The following is a 15360-nucleotide window of genomic DNA, read 5'->3' on the forward strand; positions in this document are numbered from 1 at the left end:
GTAGCAGCCATTTGGAAATTGGCTATAGCACCTACCCCCTCACAAATACTCTAGGAGATTTTTTAAAATTCTGCCCTCAACAAAAATATTATGTTGTTTTTTTCTGTATTTAAAAAAAAAAATGTCATCGCTTCCTAAAATGCTAAATCCTGCTACAAATTGTTGATGCTCTTGAGCACGGACCATAACAAGTTGACCCAGTTTGGGGACCTGAAAGTCTACCTTGCTCTGGGATAGATTCAAGGCTCATAATTCATCTAGTAAAGAGACGCTATTTGTCGTTAGGCTGTAACTTTAACCATTTGGTGTAGAGCCAATCCAGCAGTTTACCCTGAGGAGACTGGAAGAGAAACAGGTAGGATAGAGTCTAGGCCTGTAATTCCTAGAAGGGCTATGTGGTTAGGGGCCTGGGCTACTGACCAGACTGGAACAACAAGCCCAGGGTGTTTGAGGATGTGCTTCCCTGCGGAGGCCAGCACTTCCTCAGACAGCTCTGCTGGAGGTTGTGGTCGTGAAAAGCCACATCTTCAGATACTGTAGTGAGAGTGGAGGTGACAGAATCGCCAAATTCTGCTGTCTGGGGCCACACTGCAACAGTCTGTCAGAGTTGTCACAACAAGGAAAACATGGTATAAGAGAGTGGGTTTTTTTGTTTTCTTTAATTTTTTTTTAATGTTTATTTGTTGTTGAGAGAGAGGGAGAGAGAGAGAGAGCACCAGCAGGGAGGGGCGGGAGAGAGAGAGGGAGACACAGAATCCGAAGCAGGCTCCAGGCTCTTAGCTGTCAGCACAGAGCCAGATGCAGGGCTGGAACTCACAAACCGTGAGATCATGACATGAGCAGAAGTCAGACGCTCAACCGACTGAGCCACCCAGGCGCCCAGAGAAATCCTATTCTGAATTAACTGTAGGTCATGGTCAGCAAACAAACAGGAGACCCACAAATGTCAGAAAGCCGGCTTTAAGTGCAACGTACAGCATCTGAAAAACACTCACTAATTTCCTTCCCAAAGCATATAGCGTCTTACCTTTAACCAAGAATTTGTGGAAGGAAAGAAGGTGGGTCCTCTTTGTGCTCTGGATCTCTGGCAACTCTACCATGTTACTGTCCTGTCAGTGAGTGCTTTAAAAACATTAGCTTGAACCCAGCCTACACTATTAATCATCCTGTTTAAGGAGATCCATACTGGCCATTCGGCAGCTGTTCCTCCAACCAATATGACAATAATTTCACAGACTAATTCCAGCTCCGACAAAGAGGGATTCAGATTCTACCTCTAGTGAGGCAAATGTCTTCAGCTCTCTGAACTCCATTTTCTTCGTATATAAAAATGGAAAAAGCCTTTTTACCTTTGTTGTCAAGGATTAAACAAAGTGACTTTTTTTTTTTAAGTGCATAACAGGAGTTCTGACGCATAAAGGATGGTCAATAAAGAGACCGTCTTACCTTTCCTCCTGCACCTTCTCAGCTCCTCATCCACCCCTCCCCCCCACCCAGCCCCCCACACACCCCGGGATGACCAGTGGCTTCCATCACAATAGATCACTGCCCCCAAGAAGGCAGACACTAATGATGGACAGAAGCAGTAAAACATGCTTCTTAATCTCCCATTTAGAAGCTGCATGACCACCGATAAGTCATTAACCAACCTGTGCCTTCGTTTTTTTTTTTAACTGTTTGATGGAGATACCAGTGACTACCTCAGAGGCTGACTAGGTTAGGATCAGGTAAGAACATGTACGTAAAGAGCTTGGGACTCTGCTTGAAACACATACCTTGTCATGAAAACTAGGTGTCGTAATAGGTTGTTGCATTTGATGTATAGGCTGGGTGATGGTAAGACAGGTATATGAGAGAGAAGGAGAAAAAGAAAAAAATCTCATTTGTTATGAAGAAAATAAAATACAATATATTATTATCAGAGAAATGTAGCCTGATTCCATAACTATGTTAGAGCTTCCCATTCCATGATTTTACCTACATAGTTAAGGAATGGTAGAGAGGGAAGAAAACATAGCTCAATTATTATAGTATTTCCAAAGTTTTTACAACATGGCGGGCAAGCATTTTCTGTGAAGGGCCACCAAGTAAATATTTTAGACTTTACAGATCACATACAGGCTCTACTCATATGTTTTCATTCTTTTGTTTTTATTTTGTTTCTTACAATTTCTTACAAACATTAAAACCATCTTTCGGCCCACTGGCCAACATTTGCTGGTAAAATCAGTTACCGTATTTTAGAGAAATTTGAAGAAGGATGTAATGAGTAGCTAAGCTTAGAGTTTAGAGCATTACATAATTGCTGATAAGGGAGAGAGATGATTGCAGTATGGGCAGTTAGACTGCTAGTCAAAACCACTGACAGATACAAGCAAGACAAACCTAGAGTCTAAACCCAAGGCTTAACGAGACATTCTCTCCACACCTAAGTGTCTTGGGATTTATTTGTCGCAAAAGCAGCAGGAAATTTGTTTAGCCAAAGCTGCTTATGACTGTTAGAAGAGAATTCTCCATGGGCCTCTTGGGTTTCTGCACATCTTGCAAGTAAAGCACTCACTGCCCATCTGCTCCAGACTATCTTTTAAGGGATACTGGTGTAGTGAACAGCCTCGTGTCTCTCAGGAGCAAAATGCAAGCATGTTACTGCCTTCTATAAAAGATCTGGGTTCCCTAAACTTTAGGCTCTTTTCCTATGACACACATCATTTCACATGCAAATAGCAGCTGACCTTCTTCCTGATGCAAGGAAAGGCCATGAGTAATGAACAGCCCTTCATTTCTTACCCTGAAACCTTACATCATCTGTCAACATCCAGAAACCTCTGGCAGGATTACTTCTTAGCTTGCATGTAGGGGGAAAAATAAAACCTCAAACTTTTTACAATTTTTAACAGTGACAGAAATGGAATGAAGATGAGGAAGAATGATCTAAATCAAGGAAACCAGAAAACACTGTTTTAAAAGCTACCTTAACAAAGAGCATTTAACAAAGTCTGAAAACGGTTTGATGCCCTGACACAGGAAAGAAGATGGAAAGAGATGGTAAACACTGACTCGTCCAGCCTGTTTGGGTGATTTGAGTAAATGTGTCACACTGCAAGAGCCCTCCACATCTCTCTGGTGCCTCTATTAAAATCCTACCCACTGTTCAAAGGGATTTTCAGATATCACACTACCTGGAAGTGACCTCTCCATTAAAGCTCAGAAATGTATACTACCCATGTTAACATAGCATTTCGATAGTAGTGATCTCACAGGCAGATTGATGTCTCTTAAATGGTAAATCCAGAGCTGATAGCAATGTGATCAATAAATGCATGTTTTATTTGTTTAGCTTTATATTATGACTTTTTCAGTCTTATGTAGATTTAAGAGCGATGACCCATTTTTACTTGCTTTTGTATCCAAATTGGATGATTACTGTGGGCTGAGTTGTATCACCTTCAAATTAGTATGTTGAAGTCCTAACCCCAGTACCTCAGAATGTAGCTGTATTTGGAGATAGAGTGTTTTAAAGAGGTAATTATGTGGTCATTAGGGTGGGTCTTAATCCAATATGACTGATAGCCTTATAAAATGAAAATTGCACATGGATAGGCACATAGGGGAGACCATGTGAAGACATGGGTAGAAGATGGTCATCCACAAGCTAAGGAGAAAGGCCTCAGAGGAAGCCAACCCTGCCAACCCCTTCCATCTTGGACTTCTAGCCTTCAGACTACAAGAAAATAAACAGGCAAAAAAAAAAAATCTGTTGTTTAAGCCAAAATCTGTGGTATTTTGTTACGGCAGCTCTAGTAAACTAATACAGTCCTCTATATTTAGTTCTTAAATAAATGGACTTCTTAAGAAAGCTATTCCTGCCTCTGGGTTAGATATCTCTCCTATTTACTGCATAACAGCTTATACTAACCTCTGTCATATCATATATCTTTCACACTGCATTATTATCTTTCAGTTATTTATTACTAGGCACATTATTATACAGTATCAATTACATCTAATGCAAGTGACAGAAAATCTGATTTATAGAAGATCAAGCAAAGTGGAAATCTACAGAAGATTCAGGAGTAGATCTAGCTTCAGGCATGTTTTGATTCAAGGACTCAAATGACATCATCAGAACCCATTCTATTTCTATCTCTTAGCACTGCTTTCCTCCACACAAGCCTTCATTCTCAGACTTCATGTGATGGCAAGATGGCTGCCAACAGAGCCAGGCTTATATAATCCCAGGTTCAAGGCCAGCAAAACAGAAGAAAAAGCTTGTTTCTCAGTAGTCCCAGCAAAATCCACCAGGTTTCATCTTGTTGGATCGGACCACACACTCATCTCTGAACGAATCAGCGTAAGCATGGATGCAATGCTCAGGCCATGGTGGAGTTACATGTTCCCCCAGCAAGTCAGAGGTAGAGTTAGACACCTGGTACGCATGGACTGAGGGAGAGGTACAGGGAAGAAGATAATTGAGATCCAGGAGAAGGGAGGATGGGTGCTTGGCAAGCAACTTGTTTGTTGCTCTGATATGACTGTTTAGCTCTCAGAAACTAGATACCCCAGTCTCATTCTATCTTCTGGACCCAGCAAGTTTACCTGAATATAACAATAGCACCAGGGAGTGTGTATTGAATGAATGAATGCGGCAGATGTGGAGTCATCAGTGAAACATGAGCTTTTCATTCCTGCTGCAACTGGACGGAGTACCTATGAGTCTCTCTCATCTCCATAGTTAGAAAACAGCTTGCAGCCTCACAGGCTGAGCCTGGCCTGGTGGAGGAAATGGCCCTCTTATCTTCCCCAGCAGGGAACACACAACAACCTTGGTGAGATTGCGCATATTGACTCCGTGATCAAATTCTATCTAGACACAGAGGAGTGGGTGAAAATTAAGACAAACAAATGGGGAAGGTGTGGAGACACGAATCCTACCCTAAATGTTTCTGTTCTTCATCTCAGCCAGCAAGTGGGAAATGAATCAGATAGGTTACAGAACCACCTAGTGGTCAAATAGCATCCACGCTCATGGTGTACAGACTCCAGTTGGTGTGTGTAATGAGCTTAAGCATTGTCTTTCTGGGACTGTGGTGTACCCGGGTCACCGAAGGGTCCATGTGCCCTCCCTGGCTTCCACTTTTTCTCCTACTTTTGGAAATGCCACTGGGAGAAGAAATTTGGGATAAAATGAGTCCACTAGATTGGTTTTTCATTTCTACTTTTGTTACAGAAATTGTTGAGAAAGGAGGGATGTTGAAATGGCAAAGGAGACTAAAAATTTTAGTGAAAATGTCAGTGCAACATGCCCTCCTTATATCTGGTAATCTGTGGGCATGAAGGTCATAGGAGGGTCCTTCAATTTCTACCTCGTATACTTATGTATTCTTTGACTTATAATACATAACGAAGTAGATGTCATTGGATTAGGGAGCTTTTCTCTGATGTTCTGGGACCAGCGTGTGGTCAACCTGCACTAATTGATTTATGAATCTCCCATACATGGGATAAACAAATGACATGGGCATAGGCAGTGGCTTTGGCACTAAATGGTGCTGAAGTTGTTCAGCTGAGAAATTAGTTAATCCATGGGCCTCATTGGTTTGGATACTCCAATATTCTACAGGGATTCTTGTTTCTGGCAGTGTGAGACTCTAAGATCCTGTGACTTACCCCCAAGGGAGTTGGTCTGCTGAGATGTTTGGAGGAAATGAGGCTGGCAGATGAATTTGACATCTTATTCCATTTTGCTAATGGACACACAGCCATGATTTAAAATGCAGCTATGTGACCTAAGATGTTCTATGTGAAGAGTTCTAAAGGTTTTAGATCTAAAGGGTGGCTCAGTCGGTTGAGAATCCAATTCTTGACTTCATCTCAGGTCATGATCCCAGGGTCGTGGGATTGAGACCCACGTTGGGCTCCACACTGAAGATGGAGACTGCTTGGGATTCTCTCTCTCTCTTTCTCTCTTTGCCCTTCTCCCCTTCCTCTAAAAATAAATTTTAAAACCTACAATTTTTAGATCATAGTATATATAACAGAGTTAGTGACAGTTAAATACATGATATTTACAGAAATATTATCAAAGTTGTATTTAGAAGGGTTATTCTGTGGCCCAAAGGACTGGAGATTGAGAAACATTGGTTCGCAAGATACCAATTAGGAATGCTTTATATAATAATTCAGGGCAACTGTTAAGATAATTGTCTTGACAACTTCTTTGCTAACATCAAATCTTCCATGTGCCTATTACAGTGCCTGGAGATGAACATGCTTTGGTTGAATGCATGTTTATGTAACTCTGGATGACCACTCATAGCACAGTAGGGGAAGGAGGCACAAGAGAGACACGAAAGAATACAGAAGACTTATCTCATATTGGATGGAAGGAGCTGGGGAGAGAGGACATCAAATGAAGAAGACTCTGCCGCTTGCTCATCACTGGAACAGCTATGAGAGAAAGATGGAAATGGAGACGAACAGGGTGGGGGGACTTGTGGATTGTGGAAACGCAACCTGCCAGGGCCAAGGAGAGAGGAAGAGAGAAGATGAGTTTCATTCACTGTGTTTATGTTAGGTTTGAGTGGATTGAACAAGGGTACAGCTTAAAGAAATGCCCAGCAGGCTGCTAATGACAGGAATTTGAGCATAGGTGAGGGGTTAGTGTTTGCAATACAGTTTTGGATCTCTAACGTGGAGGCAAAGGTTCAAAATGTAAGAGAAAATAAACTACCTTGGAGAGCAGGATGTAAAGACAGAAAGCTGAGGGCCCACAATTGAGTTCTGAGGAACATTCACTGTTCCAAAAAGCGTTGGGAACATTGGAGAAACTTGCAGATGATAAGCTTCTCTAATTGCCAGGTGAATCCATCTCTACTAAAGGCCAGGAGAAATTACTTGACATTTTAAAGGCAGACTAGGGAGAGAGTTGTTCAATGTCAGATATAAGGGGAAAATCCTTCGGAGATACACAGAGGGTATAAAATATCTCCATCCTTCAGTTGTGCTGTTTTAAAATTCTTAAAAGCAACAAAAATCCAGGTACTTCAATTAAAAAGTTTGCAGCTGAAGTTTGCTTTCATTCCAGCCCATTTGAGTGCACTTTTTCCCTTCTATTTTTGCTTTGTCTCCACTTTGTAAAGAGGTTGTTTAAACCTGTGCCTCAAATTCTCACAAAGCAACCCAGCCACGAAGGGAAAATCAAAAAGGAAGTACAGTGCATTTATAACAGCTTTGCTGGGAATCAGTGGGAGGGGAAACCAAAGGATGCTGCCCAGACCAGTGACCCTTGAGCACTGGGAACAGTTAATTGGCAAACCAGGAAGGAACATAATGGGACGGCCAAGAGTGGCTCAGGCAACCTTTTTAGGATGAAAGGACTACACCTCTGGCAGTTACCGTTTTTCACTTCCTTGCTTCCCAATGGCCCTCCTTTTGTACATTAACAAAAACAGTACCTTTCTAGATGTAATCAGACATCTGGGAACAAGGGACAGAAGAGAGGAGCAGGTGAGCACAATCGTTGCCTTGGGGAATGCCTAGGCATCAAGAAGCTTGTTGGAGGACATGTTGAAATGAACATAGGTGAGTTTTACTGATGGGAGAGAAATCAGTCTCTCCTTTTCATCCTTTTTTAAGGATGGGTGTGTGTGTGTGTGTGTGTGTGTGTGTGTGCGCGCGCGCGCGCGCGCGCGCGTGCGCACGCATGTGTGTTACCAGCTTTGATTTGGATAGGTAAATGGAAACACATGATTATTGCATGGTGATGTAAGTATGATTGAAACAATACACTTTTTTACTAGGCAGATATCTCATGGAAGCAGGACCCAGGTGTTTCCTTTCTGAAGGAAACTCCCAACAATATTGAACAGCACTGAAATCCACTGTTTACAATGAGAACACATTGACAGAAGAGCCCAGTAATTCTCAAATCGAATTCTTTAAGTCTTATAACACTGTAGATTCAGCTCATGAAGCTACTGGAAGGGGGATAAATCAAAAAGCAATCATTTTAATTATCATGTTTATGTCAACTTTAGCCAACTGCTACAATAATATCACTTGGCTTGTTTTACTGTAATTAATCCAGTAAGTATACAAAGAAAACAAATTGGAACTATTTATAGTTCTGGAGCTAAGTGGAAATGAGATATTGCTCAAATACTACTATAATAAATATAGACTGTTGACACTCCTTCAAATTATGCTTAGGACTTTTAACCATTCATGTTCTTCTTCAACTGTATTAACCTCCATGAAACCAAGAAAATTCCAATAGTGGATCTCATCAAACTTATTTGCAGATGTGCATATGAGGTTGAGTAACCAGGCACTTGCTTTGAGACAAAATTGGATAAATATAGTTAAGGAAATGTTAACTAACATGCATATGCTGAGTGCATTAAAAAAAAAAAAAGTCTTTGCAGTGAGGTGCAAACATATGTGACTTCATGAGTCAGTTCCACAGGATGAAAGCCATGATCAAGATTCACATCATTTAAAGGGCATGGATGCTTCCAGGTCCAGACAAAACTGAATTATATGTAATCAAAAGAAAGTATACATCTGGCACAAAATGGGAAAAATCTATATTAAAGATAATTGTTTTTTTAAAAGTAATGTCCCTCCATCAAAAAAAAAAAAAAACAAATGAAAATTGTATATAAGACCACTGTTCCACTGTTTATGCACAATACATGCAAATTAGGTCCCAAGTAATGATATTCATAATTGTAAGAAAAAAAATGTCCAAGTTTCCTCACGATGCCAGGTTACTACTGCTGCTGAGACTACTACTGTCCACAATGATATATGCTACTTACTACCAGTGCCAGCTTTCACTTTACAAGGCACCATGTTAAGTCCTAAGCATTCTTTTGCTCCATTAATGCAGAGCCCCATACGTAGATGCTGTAGTTAACCCTGTCCCACAGATGACAAAATTGACGCTGAGAGAGGACATTTCCACAAGATTCTAATGGGGAAACTAGCTTCTGAGCACTAACTGGTCAGATTAGAAAGCCTAGGCTCTTAACCACTATATTTTCTCCTAACAAATATAAATTTTAAATGTGGCGAGTTTGAGGGGGACTTACAAACACAGTCGAACTAGCCTGCTCTCTGTCTTGGTGTGAACAGGCCAGCTCTGTGATTCAAGGGGTCTGGCTGAGGCTCTGAATTTCCCCCAAACACAGGTTAACACAGCTAGTGTATGAACATATAACTAGGTTTATTTTAAAAACAGTGCCCTGAATGTGAGTAGCTCTTTGGGTTGTGTAAAGCCATTTCACATAAAGGGTCTTTTTTGATCCTCTAGTTCAGTGAAGTGGACAGAGACATCATTTTTACCTTCGTTTTACAAGGAGTATGAAATTTAAATTTTACTGAAAGCTATATGATGGGTTGGGGCAGAGAGAGAGGTAGAATCTAGTTCTTTTCTTTCCTTTTCTTTTCCCTTCGTCCTTTCCTTCCTTTCCCTTCCCTTCCTTCCTCCTTCTCTTCCCTTCCCTCCTTTCTCTCTCTTTCCCTCCCCTCCCTCTCTCCTCCCCTTCCCCATTCCACCACCCTCCCCCCTTCCCTTCCTTTTCTTTTCTTTTCTCTTTTCTTTTCTTTTCTCTCTTCTTCTTCTTTTCTTTTTCTTTCCTTTCCTTTCTTTTCCTCTTCTCTTCTCTTCTCTCTCCTTGCCTTTCTCCCAAACACTATCCACTTCTGCTTGGCCCTCCCATGTGAGGGAACATATACAAAACACACACATAAATGCACATACAAGATAACTGTAGTGCCCCAAAGAAGTCCTCTAGGAGCTTGCTAAACAAAGTAAATAACAGCTGGTAGGGTCAAAGCTTCATGTTCTCCTTTAATCTAGAATTTAGAATAAGAGGTACACATCGCTAGTTAATTCCAGAACTGAAACAAAATTACCTAATCCAAACCTCAGAGAGATATATCAGCTTCTGATTTGTTGGGGAAAAAAAAAGAGAAAGAAAGAAAGAAAGCCCTTTGGGAGATGGAAAATTTTAATTTACCTATCAGTTTAATGTCATGTATGTTTTTTTTTTTTTTTCTAGTTTTGCCTTAGGACTGAAAATAAATTATAAGGCAGCATGAATCTTTTTCAAATGTCACCATCTTTTTAAGCTTTTATAACTACTCTCTAAGTCCATGGCTACACTCATTTTTAGCTGTGTAACAAATGGGCAAATACTTTGAATCTTTAAAATAATCTAAAGCAGTGATAATAATAATGCCCACCTCATTGGATTGTTGTGATCTTTAAATGAGATATAGATGTGACACATCTGGCAGGGGGCCTGGCACATGGTATGTGACAAGTACTTTTTAGTGACCAATTTTATGCCACAACATATTTTTAAATGCATACTTGAAGGCAAGTGTGCAAATAGTGATTATGCTTTTGTCAATTTTTTTTAAATCTTGAAGTTAAAGTTAATCAGATTTATTGCCTATCAAATGCATCACTGAAATGGGAATTGATAAACACTGATTAATTTGTATTTCTCTTAATAAAGGGTGTAAGTTGCCAGACCTATGATGACACAGTCTCTGTCTTGGAGGAAGTTACTTAGTTTTGTCTTTACTCCCAAGTTTGCTTTGTAAGAATCTCCCTAGCTTGCGAGCTCCTAGAAGGCAAAGTTAGGTGTTTTCATTTGTATTCTCTCAGGGTCTACCACATACTAGCCACATACTAGCGAAACACTTGTTGAACACTGATTTGATGCCAGGAAACTAAAACTCATTCACCCATTAAAAGAATGTATAACAGTTTTGAGACTCCTGCTTTATTTGGTCAACCATAGCACCTTTATTTATCTGGAATCTAAATTCTACTCTTGGGCATGCATGCTTTTTTCTATTCTGAACAGCTCTTATAACACACACACAAAGGGGAGGGAGATAAAAAGAAAAAGAAAGAAAGATATAAGAGAAGTAAAGACAGAATAAATGGAAGAGGACAAGAAAAAAGAATAAATTTCACTCTTTATCTTTCACAGAATACCCTTCAGTATTTTATGATTGTTTTTGATATGTCCATTTAAAATTCTTATCATTGCCCTTCCATCTAGTTTCTCATTCTTTGAGGGTATTCTATAAAATACAAATTTGAATCAAATGGTAAAGATTGACCACTCTCTCAGGCTGTTTCTCCACTTAAAGGGATCAAGTGTTTTTGTTTCAATATTTTAAAAATGGGGCACCTGGGCAGCTCAGTCAGTTAAACGTCCAACTCTTGATTTTGGCTCAGGTCATGATCTCATGGTTCATGAGAGTTTGAGCTCCGCATCGGGTTCTGCATTGAAAGTGTGGAGCCTGGAAGAGGGGCCACGATGGCGGAGCAGCAGGGAAGCTTTTTGTGTATCTCGTGTCCATGAAATACAGCCAGACCAACACTAAACCATCCTACACACCTAGAAAACCGATTGGGAGATTAACACAACAATCTGCACAACCTGAACCACAGAATTCAGCAGGTACATGACACGAAGAGCTGAACTTGGGGAGCAAGAAGCCCCGAAATGTAGGGAACCGCTTTTGCAGGCGGAGAGAGGATGGAGACTGGGGAGGAGGGGGGGGGGGAGCATACGGGAAAAGCACCCCTCCCCAAAAGCAGCTGGAGAGAAAGTGGAAAATTGGAAACAGCCGCAGGGACTAAACTAAAAAGGGAGAAAGGAGAGGGTTTAAATCCCATTAAGACTGTAAACAAGGGGAGCACAAAGGCTGCAACTCCGCAGCTCGATACCTGGCGGTGCTCTGGTGGGAAAGGTGTATCCCCAGGAACACAGTGGGGTCCGGGAGGTTCTCAGGCCACACGGGGAAAAGTGGTTCCACTGCTGGAAGGAGATTTGGTAGAGACTGTTGAAGCCACCTGGTCCCAGCAGACCCCGGAAGGCAGCCACACTCGCTGGTGCTGGGGCAAGGTCATTAAGGGTGAAGCCTGGTGTCAGATGTGTGTTGCGATTTTCCATGGTCCCTGAAACACTGAGGCTACACTGTCTTGCGATTTTTTGGGGGGTAGCGGGCTGGCGCCTGGCCACAGTCTCGGGGCACCGGCAACAGCAGGGTCCAGCGGGCGTTCCTGGGTGCAGCCGACATTCAGCCATTGCTCATTTGGCCATAGCTCGGTGAGGCCCTCCTGCAGAGGGGCGGAGCGGATCAAAGCCGCAGTCCTTAGGAAGTAAGGGGCCGGGGAAAATGGCCGCATCTGAGACAGAACTTGGGAGAGAGGTACTGCCTGGGGCCTGGTCACGGAGAGTGGAAAAGTGGGGAGTGGACGAGAGCTGAAGACGGAGGACCTGTGCACGACTGCTGATCCAGGAGAACAGACTGGGTGGCTGGGTGCCGCCATTTTTCACAGCGCCCACGCATGCGCATGCGCACGCGCACCAAGGAGCATCGCAACAATCCACCCCAGTAGGCTAGCAGCGCCATCTAGGGGAGAGCAGAGCTGTTACACCGAGCCCTGCCCAACTGGGCCAACTTCGCTCTTCAAGAACACAAACCTCACCACCAGCTTAATCTATGAACTATAAAGAGCTAGATGGACTGACCTCTAGGGGAAAACAAAGCAATTTCAGTCTTATTTCAATCTGTTAGCACGTTCATCTATTCAATTTTTTTCTCTCTCTCTTTCTCCTTTTTCTCTTTTACAATTCTTTTCTTTTTCTTAAATACAGAAAAAGAAAAAACTCATTTTTATTTTCAATTTTTATTAAAAATATCTGTCTTTAATTTTTATTACTATATTTTTTACTTTTGTGTAAATTTTTTCAAATTCTACTTTACTTCCATCATTTTATTTTAGTCTACTTCAGTGTACTCACCTTTTCAAATTTTCAAATAATTTCCTTTTTTTCTTTTTCTCTCTTTTTCATTTCTTTTCTTTTTCTTGAATGCAGAAAGAGAAAAACTTATTTTTCCTTTCAATTTCTTTTAAAAATATTTTTATTTCTTATTACTATATTTTTTGCTTTTATGTAAAATTTTTCAAATTCTATCTTACTCCCATCGTTTTATTTCAGTCTACTACAGTGTATTCACTTTTTCAAACTTTCAAACAATTTCTTTTTTTTGTCTTTTCCTTTTTTCTTTTTCTATCTTTTTTCGCTTTTTCATTTCTTTTCTTTTTTTCTTAAATACAGAAAATGAAAAACTTCATATTTCTTTTTAATTTTTATTAAAAATAATTTTCTATAATTTTTTTCTACTATATTCTCTACTTTTGTGTATTTTAGTCTACTTTAGTGTATTCATTTTTTTCAAATTCTCAAATGATTTCCTTTTTTTTTCTTTGTCTCTCCCCTGCTTTTTTTTTGTTTCTCTATTCTGTCAAACCACTTTCTACACCCAGACCAAAACACACCTAGGAACTAGCATCATCTATTCGATTTTTGTGTTGCTGTGTTTTTAATTTTTAATTTTAATTTTTTTAATTTCAATTTTTTTACATCATTAATTCCTTTTCTCCCTTCAAAATGATAAAATGAAGGAATTCACCCCAAAAGAAAAAGCACGAAGAAACGACAGCCAGGCATTTAACCAACACAGACACAAGCAAGATGTCTGAACCAGAATTTAGAATCACGATAATAAGAATACTAGCTGGAGTCAAAAATAGATCAGAATCCCTTTCTGCAGAGATAAAAGAAGTAAAAAATAGCCAGAATGAAATAAAAATGCTATAACTGAGCTGTAATCATGGATGGATGCAGCGGCGGCAAGGATGGACGAGGCAGAACAGAGAATCAGTGATATAGAGGACAAACTTACAGAGAATAATGAAGCAGAGAAAAAGAGGGAGATTAAGGCAAAAGAGCACGATTTAAGAATTAGAGAAATCAGTGACTCATTAAAAAGGAACAGCATCAGAATCATAGGGGTCCCAGAGGAAGAAGAGAGAGAAATAGGGGTACAAGTGTTATGTGAGGAAATTATAGTGGAAAACTTTCCTAACTTGGGGAAAGACACAGACATCAAAATCCAGGAAGCACAGAGGACTCCCATTAAATTCAACAAAAACCGACCATCATAGTCATATCATAGTCAAATTCACAAAATACTCAGGCAAGGAGAGAATCATGAAGGCAGGAAGGGAAAAAAAAGTCCCTAACCTACAAGGGAAGACAGATCAGGTTTGCAGAAGACCTATCCACAGAAACCTGGCAGGCCAGAAAGGAGTGGTGGGATATATTCAATGTGCTGAATCAGAAAAATATGCAGCCAAGAATTCTTTATCCAGCAAGGCTGTCATTCAAAATAGAAGGAGAGATAAAAAGTTTCCCAGACAAACAAAAATTAAAGGAGTTTCTGACCACTAAACCAGCCCTGCAAGAAATATTAAGGGGGACTCTCTGAGGGGAGAAAAGATGAAAATACATACACACATACATATATACATACATACATACATACATACATACGAAAAGCAACAAAAGATTAGAAAGGACCAGAGAACACCACCAGAAACTCCAACTCTACAAGCCACATAATAGCAATAAATTCATATCTTTCAGTACTCACTCTAAACGTCAATGGACTCAATGCTCCAATCAAAAGACATAGGGTAACAGAATGGATAAAAAAACAACACCCATCTATATGCTGTTTACAAGAGACCCACTTTAGACCTAAAGACACCTACAGATTGAAAATAAGGGGATGGAGAACCATCTATCATGCGAATGGTCAACAAAAGAAAGCCGGAGTAGCCATACTTCTATCAGACAATCTAGACTTTAAAATAAAGACTGTATCAAGCGATGCAGAAGGGCATTATATCATAATTAAGGGTTCTATCCCCCAAGAAGACCTAACAATTGTAAACACTTAGGCACCAAATGTGGCAGCACCCACATATATAAATCAATTAATCACAAACATAAAGAAACTCATCGATAGTAATACCATAATAGTAGGAGACTTCAACACCCCACTCACAGCAACGGACAGATCATCTAATCAAAAACTCAACAGGAAACAATGGCTTTGAATGACACATTGGACCAGATGGACTTAACAGATATATTCAGAACATTTCATCCTAAAGCAGCAGAACAGGGGCACCTGGGTGGCTCAGTCGGTTGAGCGACTGACTTAGGCTCACGTCATGATCTCACGGTTTGTGAGTTCAAGCCCTGCGTCGGGCTCTGTGCTGCCAGCTCAGAGCCTGGAGCCTGCTTCTGATTCTGTGCCTCCCTCTCTCTCTGACCCTCCCCCAGTCATGCTCTGTCTCTCTCTGCCTCAGAAATAAACTAAAGCAGCAGAATATACATTCTTCTCCAGTGCACATGGAACATTCTCCAGAATAGACCATATACTGGGACACAAATCAGCCCTAAGTAAGCACAA

The 15360-nt window shown here is 40.6% G+C and overlaps 1 long non-coding RNA gene across 2 annotated transcripts; it reads left to right on the plus strand.

The window, feature by feature from the left end:
* The first annotated feature begins 1555 nt into the window (after nt 1-1555).
* On the plus strand, nt 1556-7067 carry LOC122238630. Of its 2 annotated transcripts, XR_006217643.1 has the most exons (3): nt 1556-1727; nt 2898-3045; nt 6253-7067. It is a non-coding gene; the product is annotated as an uncharacterized LOC122238630 (long non-coding RNA). The 2 variants fall into 2 exon arrangements; XR_006217641.1 differs by lacking the exon at nt 6253-7067 and having other exon boundaries at nt 2898-3342.
* The last annotated feature ends 8293 nt before the right edge of the window (nt 7068-15360 follow it).

Source organism: Panthera tigris, chromosome A1 (genome assembly GCF_018350195.1).
Source record: "Panthera tigris isolate Pti1 chromosome A1, P.tigris_Pti1_mat1.1, whole genome shotgun sequence".
NCBI lineage: Eukaryota > Metazoa > Chordata > Mammalia > Carnivora > Felidae > Panthera > Panthera tigris.